The 16,593-nt window shown below is 37.9% G+C and overlaps 1 protein-coding gene across 1 annotated transcript in view; it reads right to left on the bottom strand.

Moving 5' to 3' along the window:
- TRHDE (thyrotropin releasing hormone degrading enzyme) overlaps positions 1-16,593 on the bottom strand; it is a 202,659-nt gene that overhangs the window by 58,969 nt on the left and 127,097 nt on the right. The gene's annotated exons all lie outside the window — the stretch shown is intronic.

Below are 16,593 nucleotides of genomic sequence, written 5' to 3' on the forward strand. Positions count from 1 at the left end.
TGCCTACTTCTTGTGTTGGATATTATCACCCTCCACAGCACAGCCAGCAGAAAAGGATGTCCATTGATGCATTAGTGCAGCAGAAAAGGATGTCCATTGGTGCCAGTTCCTGGTCTGGGGATGTTACCTTCATTTTTGGCTTAACTAATATTCTGGACTGTGAACTGGATTCTTGAGATACAGTGTGTACTGTGTCCTGCTACTTTAGCTGCGGCAGCAGTAACTCTTGGGTTCAACAGGTGAGGGCAGTCAGGAAATGCTGTGAAGTGATGCACTGAATTATATTCACTACTGCCCTAAATACCTTATACCTTACTAGACACACACCAGTGTTTTAGGGTCTGTCCATAAAAACCTCCTAGTGAATACATCGCCTTTAGAAACATACCCAGTTCTAAATATTTGTCTCTCCAGAATAAAAAAGATCCTAGCAAACTATGATTGAAAAAAATAATTAGCAAAATTTAGCATGGAGTTTCTACATTATGCAGAAAAAAAAAAACTGTATTTGCATGGAATTTTTATGACACCTCAACTCCTACTGAAAAAGCTAAACTGCAAAATAGAAGATGCTGTGAGCTGCCTATGTAGCTGATTTAAGCACATATATACACACCCACAAATATTAATGTATGAACATATTCATGGACACCTGTTATTTCGAGAAGGAACTTCACAGAATGGTATGCTGTACACTGTAATATATATACAGAGAATAATTTTATACTTCCTTATAATATTTTATAGTGCCTCCAGTTGAGGTAAATCCTATTGAAGTAAAGACTGATCCTTCTCTGAAAGGGGATCTAGCTGCAGAACAAGTGTCACAAAATCTACCCACTAGAAAACATGTTGGATTTAGTTAGGAATATTAGTACTGGCAAATGTAACTTTTATCTACCCAACATAAGAGATCTCCTGACATTCTTAGTGCTTTTCAGAACCTCCAAATCTCACTCTCTTGGTTAGTGGCTTCCCAGAGGAACCACAGGTGTCCTTTTAGTAGACATCCAGGAAAAAAAAAAACATTTTTCCTACTTAACTTCTGCTGTTTTCTCTGTTTATCTGTCTTCTCCTTCCATTCTTCTTCATTCTCAGAGAAACTTCTGCTGCTGTTGCAGAAGAAGCTGTAGCTAACTTCTGTGTATGTGAGGGCTGGGAGCATCTGGCTCACTTTCCAAAAAGGTGCCTTCCATTCATTGTCTCCGAATGATCTATATGGACTGTGTTCTCCAGGTATGGCTAGAAAGAAGCAAACTTTTCTTGTGCTTTTCTGTCAGGAGTCTTCTACTTTAGAGAGCAAAGAGGAAAAAGGGAGCTCACTCTCCTGCTTTCTTCCTGTTTTGTCTGAGAGTTGTGCAGACCCTTTATTTATTCTTTATATGTTGAGAGCACCACCAGCATGCTCTCAGTATGTATCTAACTAGGGAAAAAAACATCCCTTTCCACCTGGCCATCTGCTGCCTGCTGTGACAAACCAGTTGCAGTGACAATAAGAATCTAGCCTTGAGGGCCCACTGACCAGGGCAGCAAGGCTTGAAACAACCTATTTAGTCCTCTTACTGTCACGATTATGTCTGCAGGACTCAGATGCCTGTACAGATAGCCCACTCAGTGCCTGGGTGAAATGGTGCTAATGAACTGTGTGTTCAGTCTGCCTGAGATGCTGCTCAGCTGCAGAGGTGTCCCACATAAGGTCCCTCCAAAATCAAACCTGATCACTTTGACGGGGAGCTAAAGGCAAACCTCTTATTGTGGAAAAACTAAGGGCTATTTCAGGAATTTAAGAAAAAACATCTCTGAAGCTGAGGAGGAGAGACATCTAAACCTAGAACAGACATGTTAACATGAACTGTGCTGAACAGAACATTGTTCAATCTTCAAGAAATGTAAGGAAAGGGGAATCTTGTTGAAAGGTAGTATAAATAAACCTTTTTTTTGCTGATCTACAAGTGAGAAACTGCTCACGTGAAATAGTTAAACGGGTTGACAGGATAATGCACAAGGGAATGCATTGGTGGATTTTTTTGTAGCACTATATTAATGCATAATACTGAAGTGTATTCATTCTGCTAAGAGATTAATCAGAAGACTTGTTTCACAAAGTATCAGAATCTTGCATCAGTCAAGGTACATGCAATACTAGAAGCTAGCTAATGCAATACTAGAAGCAAAGTAATTATGCTCTGTGTGGATTATATAGATTTTTTTTTTTGTCTTGAGCATTACATAATGACTAGGTAGGCAGCATTAGTATACTTTATCTCACTTGGAAGATTATCATATTTGTGATGATTACTTGGTTATGACTTGATTTTCAGCCAAAAAGAACTGAGATCCCTTTGTGGGCAAATCCTGAGACCATAAAACACTAAACAATCATGATGCCTCACACTATTGCCTCTGATGAATAGTAATATTGTAGTAACATTGGGGTTTCAGTGGCTTCCTAGCAAAGAGCTATGCAAAGCCAGAAGAAGGGCAGTAGTTTATTTCCTCTACTTACAAAATAAAGATCTCAGGCAATTAAAAACAAAAAGGTAACGTTCCTAGCATTTCAGATTTTGTAGACCTTTTCAACTACTTTTTCATATTAATGAAATGTGAAATGTTTTTGCTGGGATGTAAATCCATACATTTTCAAGATTCATCTTCCCAGAAGCCATAATGTACCATGCTTTCACAAAATGCCAGCAGTGAATACCACATTCTTCCAGCGGCATTTCTCCCTTCTCCCCTGGATTCAAAACTAAACAAAGAAGTTGATTTATTCCTAGTCATCACTCACAGAACAATGAAGGTATCTGTTCAATATTCAGAGGCTTATTATCCTGCATTATAAGGAGTATACAAGCAATGTGACTTCTTCACATAAAGTGACAGAACATCTGTAACTGAAGTACCACTGTAAAATTCAGCTTACCTACATTTGAATGGCAGAGAAAGTGAACAACAACAGTCCTCTTTTATTCTGCTTTTACAGACCTCTGGCTTAAAGATTTCTAATCTATCCTGCTGTTCTTTACAAAGAAACTGTACTTAATCCTTCTTATTGTCCACCTCTGTATTTTTTCCTACCTATTATTTCAGGTTAGAAAACCAAGCCTTGCTTCAGTGCACTGAAGGCATATCTACCAGGGATTAAAAGTGGCATAATTCTTTTCTCTTCTACACTCTTTATCCTTTTTAAAACACTCCTTTTCTACTAATCCTTACTGTCCTATTTACTTGCTTGACCATGTCTGGACAGTGAGCTGATGTTTACAGAATATTATCTACCACAGGTCCAAGATCTCTTTCCTGAGAGAAAATAGTTTCTTCAGAACCCACCACTGAGTATCTGAGTTAGAACTGCTTTTCCCACATGTATCACCTCATTATCAACATTAAGCTTCATCTGCCTTTTTATTACCATGTCATCTAGCACTAAGGAATACTTCTGTCATCCTGATAAGTAATACTTGTTTTTATTACACTCACAAAACTCCTATTACCAGAAAACTCTTGACACCTAACTCTTCCACACCCTTTATCACATAGCTGAATTAGAAAAAATTCAGTGCAGGTTTCTCAAGAATTTCATGGGCTATGACCTTCCACTAAGAAATTCAACCATCTAATTTTTCACTTTTTGCTCATATTTCTATAAAGTTCTTCTCTCTTATCCTGGCAAAGATGAATTTCTTTAGGAATATTTAAGAAGGAAGCTGGACCTCAAAAACCACAAAAAAACCCAGTTAAATTACAAGAAGCTACATACATCTAGATTTAGAAGACATCTACTAATAGTCTTTGATTATATACTTAGCCAGGAAATCAAAGGAGGAGAACTATGGCAATGCAGAAGAATAGAACAATGTACAGATTTAAGGAAAAAAAATATTTTTTTAGTACATCTAACAACAGAAAAATGAGGGACAAAATTAAAAAGCTTTGCACAAAAACAAATTAAGTGATTTGCCTCTTAGCAGGATATAATAAGGATAATTAATTTAAAGTGTAGTGGCAATCATAAACTTGAATCATAGAATGATTTAGGTGGGAAGAGACTAGAGATAAAGCCTTCTGCTCTAATGTGATCAGAGCACAGGAAAACAAGTTTCACTGTAGTTAGAACATGATATCAGAGGAGGATATACAGGCTGTACATTCAGTGGCATCACACAAAATCAATCAAGTCAATTGAGGCAAATGATTTGCCATCTGCTTTTTTTCCTAATCTCTCCCACTGCAAAGCTGCTACAGAATTACTTTCAGGAAAGCTCAACACCAAAAGCTGTATGTATTTTCAAATACCTCAGTAGGCTGAGAAATTAAATTGTGAGTTATCTTGGGCTGGAAGAACAGCAGTCATGTACCCATCAGCTAGCACTGGTGAAATCCCAACCACCACTCTTCCATGACTCAGTTTCCCTGGGATAAATTCAGCTGTTTAAGGTGATGGCAAACGAGTGGGTAGGGTATTTGAGACCTCTGCTATGGTCTGTAAGGCAATACGGATGCTCTCGCTGGTTGGCAGAACAAGGTAAAATAAGATACCTGATGGCACCTTGAATGGCACCAGTCACACATGCAAGGAATTAAATGGGCCTTTCCATCCACTCAGTGTTGACAAAGAGACATTCCATAATTAAACCTGAGCTTCCCTATGAAACTTTTTCATTTCTAAGTGAAAAAGGCAAGTTTTCAAAACCAAGCTGCTTGTAAGAAAAAGAAGGTTTCAGCATAGATTTTCAAACACAGTATTTTAAAAAGGCACTGCTGCAACATTTTATAACTACTGTTTTAAATAAGAACTTTCAGTTTGCTGATTCAAAAAAATTCAGGGAGAAGTTGCAATTACTGAAACTGAAATGTAAGGTAGTTAAATTACAGAATTGAAATGAATGTTCTAAACCAATTTTTCCCCAATTTTTGCTTTGATTTTTGTCCTGATTCAGTGCAGGGAAATGTTTTGATATGTTGAAAATTTCTGTGGGATGGGAATCCATTTCTTGTTCATTGGTAACACTTACTAATCATTGTTAAGTATTTTGAGAGCATAACAATCTGAAACCTCATATCACTGAGGGAAACGATTAAAGCTATTTAACACAGAGATGAAGTGAGGCATAAAAATAGTTTAAGAGTAAAAATCATAAAAAAAGAAAATCCAAGATTAAAACTGACTGCTTAAGACACCTATCTCCTTATTTTAACCACCAGAACTTAATACTCAAAATGCTAACTCTGTCTCTTTAGTTAAAGATAACAATGTGGTACATCCAGAGTGGCTGAAGATCAGAAACAACTCCTTGGCATTAGTTTCCTGTTCTCAGCTCTCTCCAGATGGAAATCCTGAAGTCTCATACACAAACACATATGCTCAGCTGAACAGCACTGAGTCTGAGAAGGGAACAGTTTCCCAGTGTGGCCCTTGCAAACACTGGTGATTCCCTGAACAGGTTAAAATGCTGACCTTAGCATTTCTTATCAAAGGAATATATTGCTGTAAGTCATCTGCATGAACTCATGTGCTTGGATTTCAGACACAAAAAAGCCACAAAAGTAAAGTAATGAGAAAATCTGACCTTTTGAAAGTAAATCTTACAGAACAAAAACTAAGATTTAAAAATTTGTATTTTTACTTCAGTTCAATACCTGGCTGATCCTGGCAGATACATTTGTATATCTGAAACATATACAAATAGTGGTGAGTAAAAGAGGCATTTAGATGGATGGCCCAGATGTTTCTAGCTAATTACCTTAATGCTTACTACAAATTAAAAGGCACAGACAAGTTGGTAACCAACTAAATAAAGGATTGTGTGATATTTGGATATTAAATCAGTATAGGAGGCAGACAGTAGAGATCTCTCACTTTTCTTGCCAAGATAAGTACAGTTTCTATTAGCAAGATTAGCAAGGTTTGGGCTACTATACTTCATAGTAGCTGGTATGGGGCTATTTTTTTGACTGTTACTGAAAACAGTTTTGATAAAAAAGCGATGTTTTAGCTATTGCTAAGCAGTACTTACACAGCATCAAGGCCTTTCCTGTCTCTCACCCCACCCTACCAGAAAGGAAGCTTGGAGTGCACAAGAAGCTGGGAGGAGGCACGGCTGGGACAACAGACCCCAAGTGACCCAAGGAATGCTCCATACCATGTGACTTCATGCTCAGTATATAAAGCTGGGGGAAGAAGGAGGAAGAGGGGACATCACAGCATTTGTCTTCCCAAATAACTGTAAAGCATGATGCAGCCTGGCTTTCCTGGGAATTGCTGAAAACCTCCCTGCCCATGGAAAGCAGTGACTAAAATCCATGTTTTGCTTTGTTTGTGCATGCAGCTTTTGCTTTCCCTTTTAAGCTGATTTTGTCTCAAGCAATTCTGTCTCAAAGTTTTCTCACTTCTCCAATTCTCTGCCCCATCCCAACACGGGGAGTGAGTGAGTGGCTGCATAGGGCTTAGATGCTGGCTGAGGTTGAACCACAACACAAGCCAAAAGAAAGCCTTTGTTTTCACTGTTAAGATAGTAAAAGTACAAAGATAAATTGTTAACAGAAAACCTTAAAGCGCATTCAACTAATCTATAAAATCATGAGCCTTGTTGCAGTGATACCTGGCAGCGTTTCATCCTAGGCTGAACAGTAGAACAGCTTCAGAGCTTCCTACTACAGAAAAAGATTATACAAGAAGCAGAACTCAGTAGGATAGAATGTTGTAAGCCACACTTTCTTGAAATATTGTGTTGGGAAAGATAATTTTAAAGTATCATAGAGATTTTCCCAGGTTATTATATAGTATAGTATCTCATTCAGTAAGGAGTAATTCAGGTTCCAGGGAAAGCTCATGCAAGTATCACAGGAAATCACACATTTTTATTAAGTGCAATTCTACAAGAGTGTTAGTTCTGTTTAATGGATAAGAAGCTGACAATATATTCATGTTGTGAGTATCATTCTCGAAAGACCAAAGAACACAGAGATTTCATTCAATTTAATATATGCCAGTAAAGTGATTGCAGGTTGTGCCCAGAGGCGTAACACAACAGAAGATGTTATTCCCTCTTTCACAATTATTACACTTCCTACACTGAGACAGAGTGTCAAGGGATTCCTTGTACCCTACGAGCATGGAAGATGGCAGATAGGAAGGGAAGGTTTCACTAACTTTGTAGGAAAGACAAATAGAATTGAAAAATTGATAAAAAAGAACAATTTGAAATAACTGAGATTCCCTGAACATAGCTTGAGGTATTCACTGATCATCTGCATATTCACTGTATCTGTATATAAGGCCCAGTGTGACCTTAATTCCTGAGTTCAAATTGAGAACAAGGAGTTTAATACAAAGAACATGTGAGAAACACATGAGAAGCACTGGTAAAGGCAACTGACTAAGCTGAATTCCCCTACAAGGGGCATGAAAAAGCAGTCAACATCAGACTTCTTCATCAAGGAACAAGTTGCAGTCGGCTAACATGAAACCAGAAAGGACAGTACTTTAGTTGTAGAAACAGGAGAAGGCCTTCTGATGTCTGAAACAGACAGGACTTTCACAAATCCTGTAGGTAGACAATTTCTGCCTGCAAGACTGTGTGCAGTGCAGAAATGAAGCAGCAGGGCACAGTAACAGTGACACACACCACATTAATTGTAGGATCCACAGTTTGCTGGGTTCAAGCAAAATGAGGAAAGGAAATGGTGCTGACATCAGGGTTCTGGGGTTACAGGGGTTCTGCCCTTACCGAAGACTAACAGACTGGTCAACAATAAAAAGGTCAGCTGAGGAAAAAAAAAAAAAAAAAAAAAACAACAAACAAACAAAAAAAAATTAATAACACCGACTACTTGAGCAACTGGAAAAAGACTGGAAGTAAAAGGTTGTGGAAATGCTTATTCTAAGATTATTCTACACTATACTGGGCAGGAGTTTTGTGCTCCTTTACAAAATTTTGGTGGACTTTGATGGACTCTGAATGAAAGGCAGTGCTCCAGCATTATCTTTAAGGAGCTCTATCTGTAATACAGACTAATTTTTTTCAGTCAAGAGTCTAGATGCAGTGAATGTAAGTTGCAATATAATACGCTTACATTATTGTGTAAGCAGGTAACAAAATTCCAAGTGAGGCACACATTACTACTCAGAAATTATTGGTCTTCTTGCTACCATCTAAGCCAAACACAATCAAAACCTACCTGAGCATTCTGTATCAGTTCTTCTCTTCTTTCTCCCTAATGCCCCAGCTATGGCGGTGATTAAATTTTTCAGTCAGACCAACCTACCATCCAGAACAACCCAACAGGGTCAGGTCGTGACAGGTGCTGCCAGGCAGATAATGGCTTCACCACCAGGTGGCTCTGAATGGGATTCACAACTGATGTGTCAGATTTTGAAGAGTATTTCGAGTTTTTAACAGAAGTGAACTTAGAAGATGTCTCATGGATGAACAGTAATCAATTTGTGGAGCAGTCTTGCCTCTTAACTACTAAGATTTACCTACTTTGTCTGAGGCTTTGATTGGATGGGCGCTTGAATATAGCTAATGTATATTTCAGAGGGAAGCAAAACTCTAGGATTGGAAAGGTATTTGGCATTGTGAACCTCTTATAATTTTGAACACAAATTATACTTTGCTGCACACATGAAGGAAACTATGAATAACCTTTATAGTTTGGAGAAATATTTAAAATTGCATGAGAGTGACTAGAAAGATTATATTCTAGTCTCAAAAGAGGCTAGCACATCTAGGATTACTTGCTTCTGATTTTAAGCTTCTTTATTTGCAGGTCTGCCTCAATACAGCTGCTAATTTTATATATTTGTCTATTACATATGCTTTCATTTAGAAACATATTAAAAAAGACAATCATATTAGTATACTCTAAAGGAAAGGTTGACAGCTGCTTCTAAGAGCAACTACTTATACGATGGATCATGGATTGTTTGGGGGTTTTTTCTGTATTTGGACCTAAATACAAATATATAGAGAGAAAATATGTTCAATGTCAGTACAGGATTGCTGGAATGTATTTTAGAGGAATGAATTTTAGAAGCATGTATTTTAAAACAATAACTGACACTATAATTCATCTGTAGTCATAACAGTGATTAACATGCTTAATAGCAATGTATTAAAGATGCAGATTTTGTGGTTTTCCTTTACTCTGCCGCAGTCCTAATTCCTTCTGGATTTTGCAAGAGTCTTTGGGATAATTTTTGGCAATAAGTAAATCCTAGAGCAGGAAAAGAAAAAATTTACATTTTCCAGGAGTCTTATGCAAAATACAATGCCCTTACCAATGTAACGACAACACAAAGTTTCAGACATAAAAAAGATTCATTGCTGTAGCAGCAGCCCTAGCATGAAAGTGCCTGTGTGGCTCTGCACTGTGGGTCTGCCTTAAGATGACAACCTGCATATTCTGTTAGAAAATAGCTGTATCTCTTCAGCCATCCTGTCTAAACTTCATTATCCTTTTTTTAAGGGTAGATACAAGGTAATTTAAATGAGTAAATTTGATTTAAATTACCAAATTTGAAGGAAAAGAAAAAAGCATTGTCTGATAATAACATAGCATAGCTAATCTAATTATCTGATTACTAAACCTTCTATAAAATTTTGTTTAATATTAGCTAAATATTTCATCCAAAAATAAATTATAAATGAGGCAGTTATGAATATTGTGAAGCCATCTAAAACTGACTCATTTCAGTGCCAGTGCTGGCAGCGTACCTTACCAAATTTAGAAAAATGATGCGGGCAAAGAACCAATACTACAAATTCTTTACAAATACTACAAATTTACAAATTCTTCTTCTCTACTACCAAATACTACACACTGTCTCCTCCCTGCCTAACAGTACCTTTTACACTAAAACACAAAAGGCTTCATTTTCAGAAGTGACAAGCAACTCTGGGTGCTGAATCAAAGATGGACACAAGCTTTAGCAGTGTTAAGCGTCTGCCCCAACAGCTGCCGCTTTACCCTGGAATAAAGGCTCTTAATCTCTTCAACATCCTCTGTTCTGCCTTCAATCAGTGCAAAACACCCTTGCAGAATTGCACACAAGGTGCTGATCATGCAAACCCCATGTCTGTGCTGTCCTTCACCCATAAGCATAACCCCCTGACTACAGCACATATCTGAGATTTCTCTGAGTGGAGCATAAGGATGTGTTATGGACTGAGAAGGATCCACAGGAGTAAGAGACAGCATTTCAGCTATGTTTACAGTCCTCCGGTATGTTCTCAGAGATTTAGTACCAAATATTTTTCAACATATTCTAGTGCTCAGTTCTGATTTTTCCTTTGAATACTGTGAATTTAAGCAAGATTAAAATATAATTCCTATGATGGTTTCTCTCTCCTCAGTAAACTTCCTAAGAGTCCCCTACCAAAGTATCTCCCCCAAATACCCAAGATTCTAATACTGAGTGCAAAGGCTCATGCAAAGGGATAAGAAAAGAAAGCCATTATCATTAACTTTAAAAAGCAGGAGGAAGAAGATCTAAAAAAATGGAGCATGTTAGAAGTTTCATCCTCTGATCTACAATGGGGAACTCACATCTCAGATTTTCCCAAAGCCAACAAAATACGCCATTTATCCATCCTCATCCCTCCTATGAAACTTGTCTCTGCCAAATGCTGTCTGGGCCTTGCCCAATCTGGTCTTTCCCTCACTAAAGCCCTCACATTAAACCCCTTTTCCATTTCCCTGGTACTCCATATTTGCCTGTTCCAGCTACACAACTTTAATGCTCCAACTTTGGCCCACGCTTGCACCCTGCCATGCCATGTTACCTCTCCTGCCCCCTACATGTTAAGCAGCTCCCTCCAAGCACTACTATCCTTATTCTCCTCTTCATCTCCTGAAGACTTCACTCTATACTAAAACACAGCACTGCCCTCAAGTACATGCTCCTTTCCTCAGCATGAAATTGATTTAATTAATGTGAGTCAATTAACTAGATTGGGTATCTAGCAATCCCTGAGAGTTAATGTTAGCAAATAAGATGAGGAAAGTGGCACAATCCACAGTGACAATAAAATACAACAGCAGCTTTTCTCTGTCAGCCTAACTTCTATCAGGATATAAGTGCTAATTTTGTCTTTAGCATTCTGCAAATTCTAACTCTGAAACTTGCCTGTATACTGCACACCAGAGTGTCCTGGAAGTTTCCCAGTGAGAACAGCTTCTTGCAAATAGAAGCTGTGAAATGGTTTTGGAAACGAAGTGTTAAATTATAATTGGCATTTCTGCTATCTTTGATAGCAGCATAATCTTGCTGGAGACACAACTACAGATATGTACTGAAAGAGATTTTAAGAGTATTTTCTATTCCAATTTTTTTTTAAATGCAACAAACAGAAAAGCCTCTAAAAATGAAAAAGCAGAACAAAAAACCAGGATGTTCTAGTGGCTTTTACAGAAAAGAAAAAACCCTATTGCAACAGGGAGCACATAGCACAAGGGCTGGGCTAGTAAACACAGCCATATTCCATCATGTGCCCAAGGCAGGCAGGCTTGCTCCAGGTCACCCACAAAAGCAGCCCCTGTGCCTGTTCCTATGGAGAAGCAGCACTGAGCACAGCGCTGTCCTCTCTCAGGCTGCTGGGGTTAAGGACTGTCCTTATGCACATCAAAGGACAAGATCTATTGGTGTCACAGAGCTGGCCTCCACTCCAGTGTGCATTTCAAGAGAGGGAACACCCCACGCTTTCCCACTCTTCTGCAAGAACAAGTATTTTCAAGTCCCTGCTTGACTAGCTTAAAAAAAATTGTTAAATCAATATCTGGCAGTGTTCATACACAGTTTTGTGATCCACTGAGGATTCTTGATTTTTTCATCTCATTCCTGTTAATTCCATTTCTTCTGTGCCTAATACACTGGAACCTTTCTTTCCTGGAGCCTATTCCCTTCATCATCATTACAGCACATAGAGAGACATTTAGGTCACTCCAGATGAACTAGGGGTACCACACCCACTCCCTAGGTAACAACACAATAGTTGTTTCTCTTAGAAACACAGAGTTTATAAGAGAATATACAGGCACAATTTCAGGTATAGTAAAGATGAAAGGCATAACAAGAAAACACTCAAAGGACCCAAGAAAATGGAAGATGAGAGGATATTTCTCAGAGACAGGGAGGTAAATGAGCACTTTGCTTTCTATTTATATTTTGTTAGCCCTCTTTTCACAGTTTATGGAACAATATTTGTCCATATTATGGTCCTTTTTATTACATAATTAATACTACATATGCTACATTAATCTGCGATTGCTCTAAGAACATAGCAAAGATACTAATCAGCATTGTGCTCCCTTGTGCTCCTAACATTTCGGTTTGTGTTTAACCAGCTCCTTAGCTGGTAAGTGGACAGAATAAGTTCCCCATCACTGCTCAAGTAATAATGCTATACAACTATGTAAGAAGACACATGGCAATATCCAAACACAACAATGCTTTTACTATGAAAATCATTATCAGTAAAGGGACAAGCACAGCCCTTTTTCTGCAAAGCCTGAATAAATAAAGGAGCTTTGTCTAGGAAATTCAGAAAAGACTTGAAGGGAAATAAATTCTGCAGTTAATCATTCATCTTGGACTGTCTGCTGAGCAGCTCTGCAGCCCACTCTAAAGCCTTTCAGCTGTGGCAATTACTACAGGGTGTTAGACCCATGGGTCAGTACAGCTCTGGTTTTGCTGGTCATGTCCCTGGCTTGCAATGCTCAACTGAATTTTCCCCAGCACAGCTACACAGAGAAAGGCACTCAGGATTACCACACTACAGCATGTATGCATATCCTGTCCATATGCCAATCTGTACATCTTTCTGTTTTTCTCTTTCCACATCTAACTGTCTTCAGTGCCTAGCAAGACATTCTCCTTCAGGATATTGTCCTGAACAAGCAAAGATTAGCTATGGAAACTGCATGCATGATAAGGACACCATATAAATGACTATTCCAGCAACATTAACTTAATTATTTTGATAACATTGGAAAGGTTACTTCTCCACTTTTACAGAGACAAGCTCTGTATATTTTTAGAGGGCAAAACAACCAGAAAGCTTTGGTCTGTGCTTCAATATAGTATATAAAAGGTTTATGGAATTCATCAGAACTGGTTAGTTTATTGTCTAGACCACAGATTATTTTTCATAAGATTTTTGTCATATCTGTGAGCTGTTTTGTAATGATGGATGAGACTATTGCCTTAAAATCATCATTTTCTGTAAGCAGGGAAACCCACTGAACCCTGTCAGATGGAATATCACCTTCTCCCCTGGAGCCTTATAAACTAAGGGCATAATCTATTCTCACATAGGTATACAGGAGTCCAGGACCAAAGTACACTTAACTAAAGGGTTGTTATACAAGGATAGAATATGAATTATACAGTTATAATAGGAGTTTTAAAGTTTTGCTTGCATAAGCTGAAATTGCTACTGAAACATTATACCAACCACAGGCTTTGGCACTCAAATCAAAGTTGGTGACTTCAGCCCTTCTAAGGAATGATGTTTCTAGAAACAGTGTCTGTCACTGTAAGTTTTGTTTTTTCATAAAATAGGAAATTTGGATCATGTGAAGGCATAAGTGTCAAGTAAAATCTATGCTCAGTTTACAAAGAAGCAAAATTGTGTCCCTTCTATAATTTCAGTTCAAATGTTAGAGCTTAGCAAGCCATACAGTCAATTATATGCACAGAAATAAATCATAGTTTGTACATGTACGGCTCTTGAAACACATTTTTCTTCAGGTATAATGACAAGGAGCACAAATATACAGGAGATTGGAAAACATGTAATCACTCTCTTCTGCAGAAGAATTAAAAACACTTACAGTAATGGACTAGGCATCAACTACTGCCAAAGGTATCAACAATTTTCACTTTTATCATTTATCACATAGAAAAATCTGCTTGCTGCTTCTGTCTTACTCTACATGACTTCAGAGTTAAAAATTAAATATGCAGCTTCACATTTCATTTTTAACAGTTAATTGCTGCATAAATACACAGCATAAAGCAAAGCACAGACACTTCATAAAACCAGAATGGTTCCAAAATATTCAGCTGCCTCTTTGTTTACATTTCTTATGCAGTAGATACATTTGAAAGACCTACTCTGAAGTGACTCTTTTTACAGTAAGGCAAAGTTAAATTTGCCTAGACAGCATCTGAACCAAAAATTTAAGCTCCTATAATTTTGAAAGCAATTGAATTGACATTTATTGCTGTGCCATACCAAACTACAGCCCCACCTCTGGATAACAAAAGACTACAGGGTAGATGGATGCTTTAAGAGTCTTCCCTGGAGCCCTCCAGTGTGTACTGTGTTGTCTGTTTAGATTATAAACTCCTGAAAATGCCTGGACCAGAACATTTTTCTGTGTTTTGTGCAGATCTACTTCTTATGGTGTTTAGAATGATCATCACGATTAATCCATAGATAAACTACCCTAAGGAAGCCAATGTTGCCTGCCCTGCAAGAGCACGGCCTCAGATGTGGCATAAATACCATTTGCTCTCCGTTATTTACAGTGCCTGTTATGGCTCCCCAGGGAGACATGAGTCCAACGCCCAAATTCATGGGTCATGCAGGGGAGGTAAGCACCAACTTTATTAGACTGTGAATTAGGCCACTGATCTGTAACACCCACAAAGCTTGCATGCTGATGAGATATATATATATATATATATATATATATCTCATCAGCAGACATCAGTAAACCCTTGCCAACTTTCCTGACCAAAGCCATCCACAGAAAGAGCCAGAACACTGCACTGCACAGCAGTGCTACCACTCCCCTTGGTGAATCTGTAGAAAAACTGTGTCATGTCAAACAAAGTTCAGCCCTTTCAACATTAAAAACCAAGGTAGAGTAATGCATCTGAACTTATCAAATGATCACACATTAATGTGATTTTCCCTGTCTACTGCTTTCACAATAACTGAAGCAATAGTCACTTCAGCAGTGGGAAAAAGAAAGAAATAAAAAAGCCAAACAACTGAAAAATATCTAGGTCACTACCAACTAAAAAATTAACTTTATTCTCAGTATCTCAACCTTGTTTTTTAGTTAATTTGATGGTATGAAAGGACATTATTGACACATGGCCATTGTGCATACCCAGCCACATGTGCCTGTGGGCAGTGCATGAACGAATTGCATGGTCAGTGTTATAACACTCAGACATCAACTTATAACTAAGCCATAGGACTTTTGTGTAAGATGATGGATGATTTTTGAAAGGTGAATGGCAGAGGTAAGTCTCCCCTTTTGCTAAATATATATGGTTCCTGTTCTTTGGTATTTATACTTATGGAACATGACTTTCAAATAACTTCATCTGGGAAGTGGTAAATTAGCTCTGTCTGCTAACTTGCTGGAGCAAACAACCCAACTGTAAAGCTTTCCTTGAGCAAGGAGTTTCTTTTCTGTTTGTGCTTAAAAGGAAATGGAAGCATAGAAAATAAACAATCCAAAGGGGGAAGAGACCTGCCAAAGGAGATACATATATGCATTGTATTGACTGCTAGGATACTAAATTCCTGGCAGGGTTCCCATGGATGTCTTTCCCTGTGCTCTCTCTAGCACTAAATCTTATTTCCAATGTTTAGAAACAAGAATTGTAATAAAATCTGTGAATAAAATCTCCTAAGAAACCCAGCAGAATTTGCCCTGGTGGTATTGCCCTGGCCATTCCACATATGACAACATACAGTTTGAATTACAAATTAATGTCATGTATGAAAATAAAACTAAGTCTAATTCTCACCTGTATTGGGTTTGCATGGCAAGGTTTTGGTGTGTTACAGGGGTCGGTTCTGTGAGAAGCTAACACTCCCCAGACCCACTGCTGGCCAAGGCCAAGCCCCATCAGTCACTGTGGTGGCATCCAGCCAGAGTTAACTCCCCATATCACCCTGGTATCATTTACACACCCAGTAGTCTTTACTCATACATTACAGTAACAGTTACTTCAATCAATATTGAATACCTATAAAATCTATTTTTAAAAGTCTCTACAATACTTAGAAAGCTTAACATATCTGTTTTAGTAAATAAAAAAAAAATAATTGCTGTTCTGAGTAGTAAAATCCACTCACATTACATTACACATATATAAACTTGCACAAAAGAAATTTTCAAGAGACGAAGGGAGAATTTCTCTCCTGCTGCAGAGCTGTGAGCCATGAACATTTCCAAGAGTCCACATTTAGTTGTTTAATCTCTTTTTCACAAAGGAACTAATTTCAGCCCAGAATTTAGACAGATGCTTAATGCCCTGTTAGGTTGTTTCAATACAGCTAGAAAAACAACTATTTACTCTGTGTCATGTTTGAGTTCCATAGTATTTATGTTCTAAAAAAAGATAATGAACTTCTAAACACTTTCCAGTAAATGTTACTATCATTTCAGGCCTTCCTCAACACGAATATTCTACAAGCTCCAGATATGTGAATCAAAATTTTGTATTAAATTTTATTTTTCAACAATTTAAATCTACTGGACTAACACAGAATATTCCGGGTTAATAGTGTGCCCTCTTTCACACTGAGCATGAACAGGTCAACACAGAAACTTCAAAGGCCA

Source organism: Geospiza fortis, unplaced genomic scaffold (assembly GCF_000277835.1).
Source record: "Geospiza fortis unplaced genomic scaffold, GeoFor_1.0 scaffold166, whole genome shotgun sequence".
Taxonomy (NCBI): domain Eukaryota; kingdom Metazoa; phylum Chordata; class Aves; order Passeriformes; family Thraupidae; genus Geospiza; species Geospiza fortis.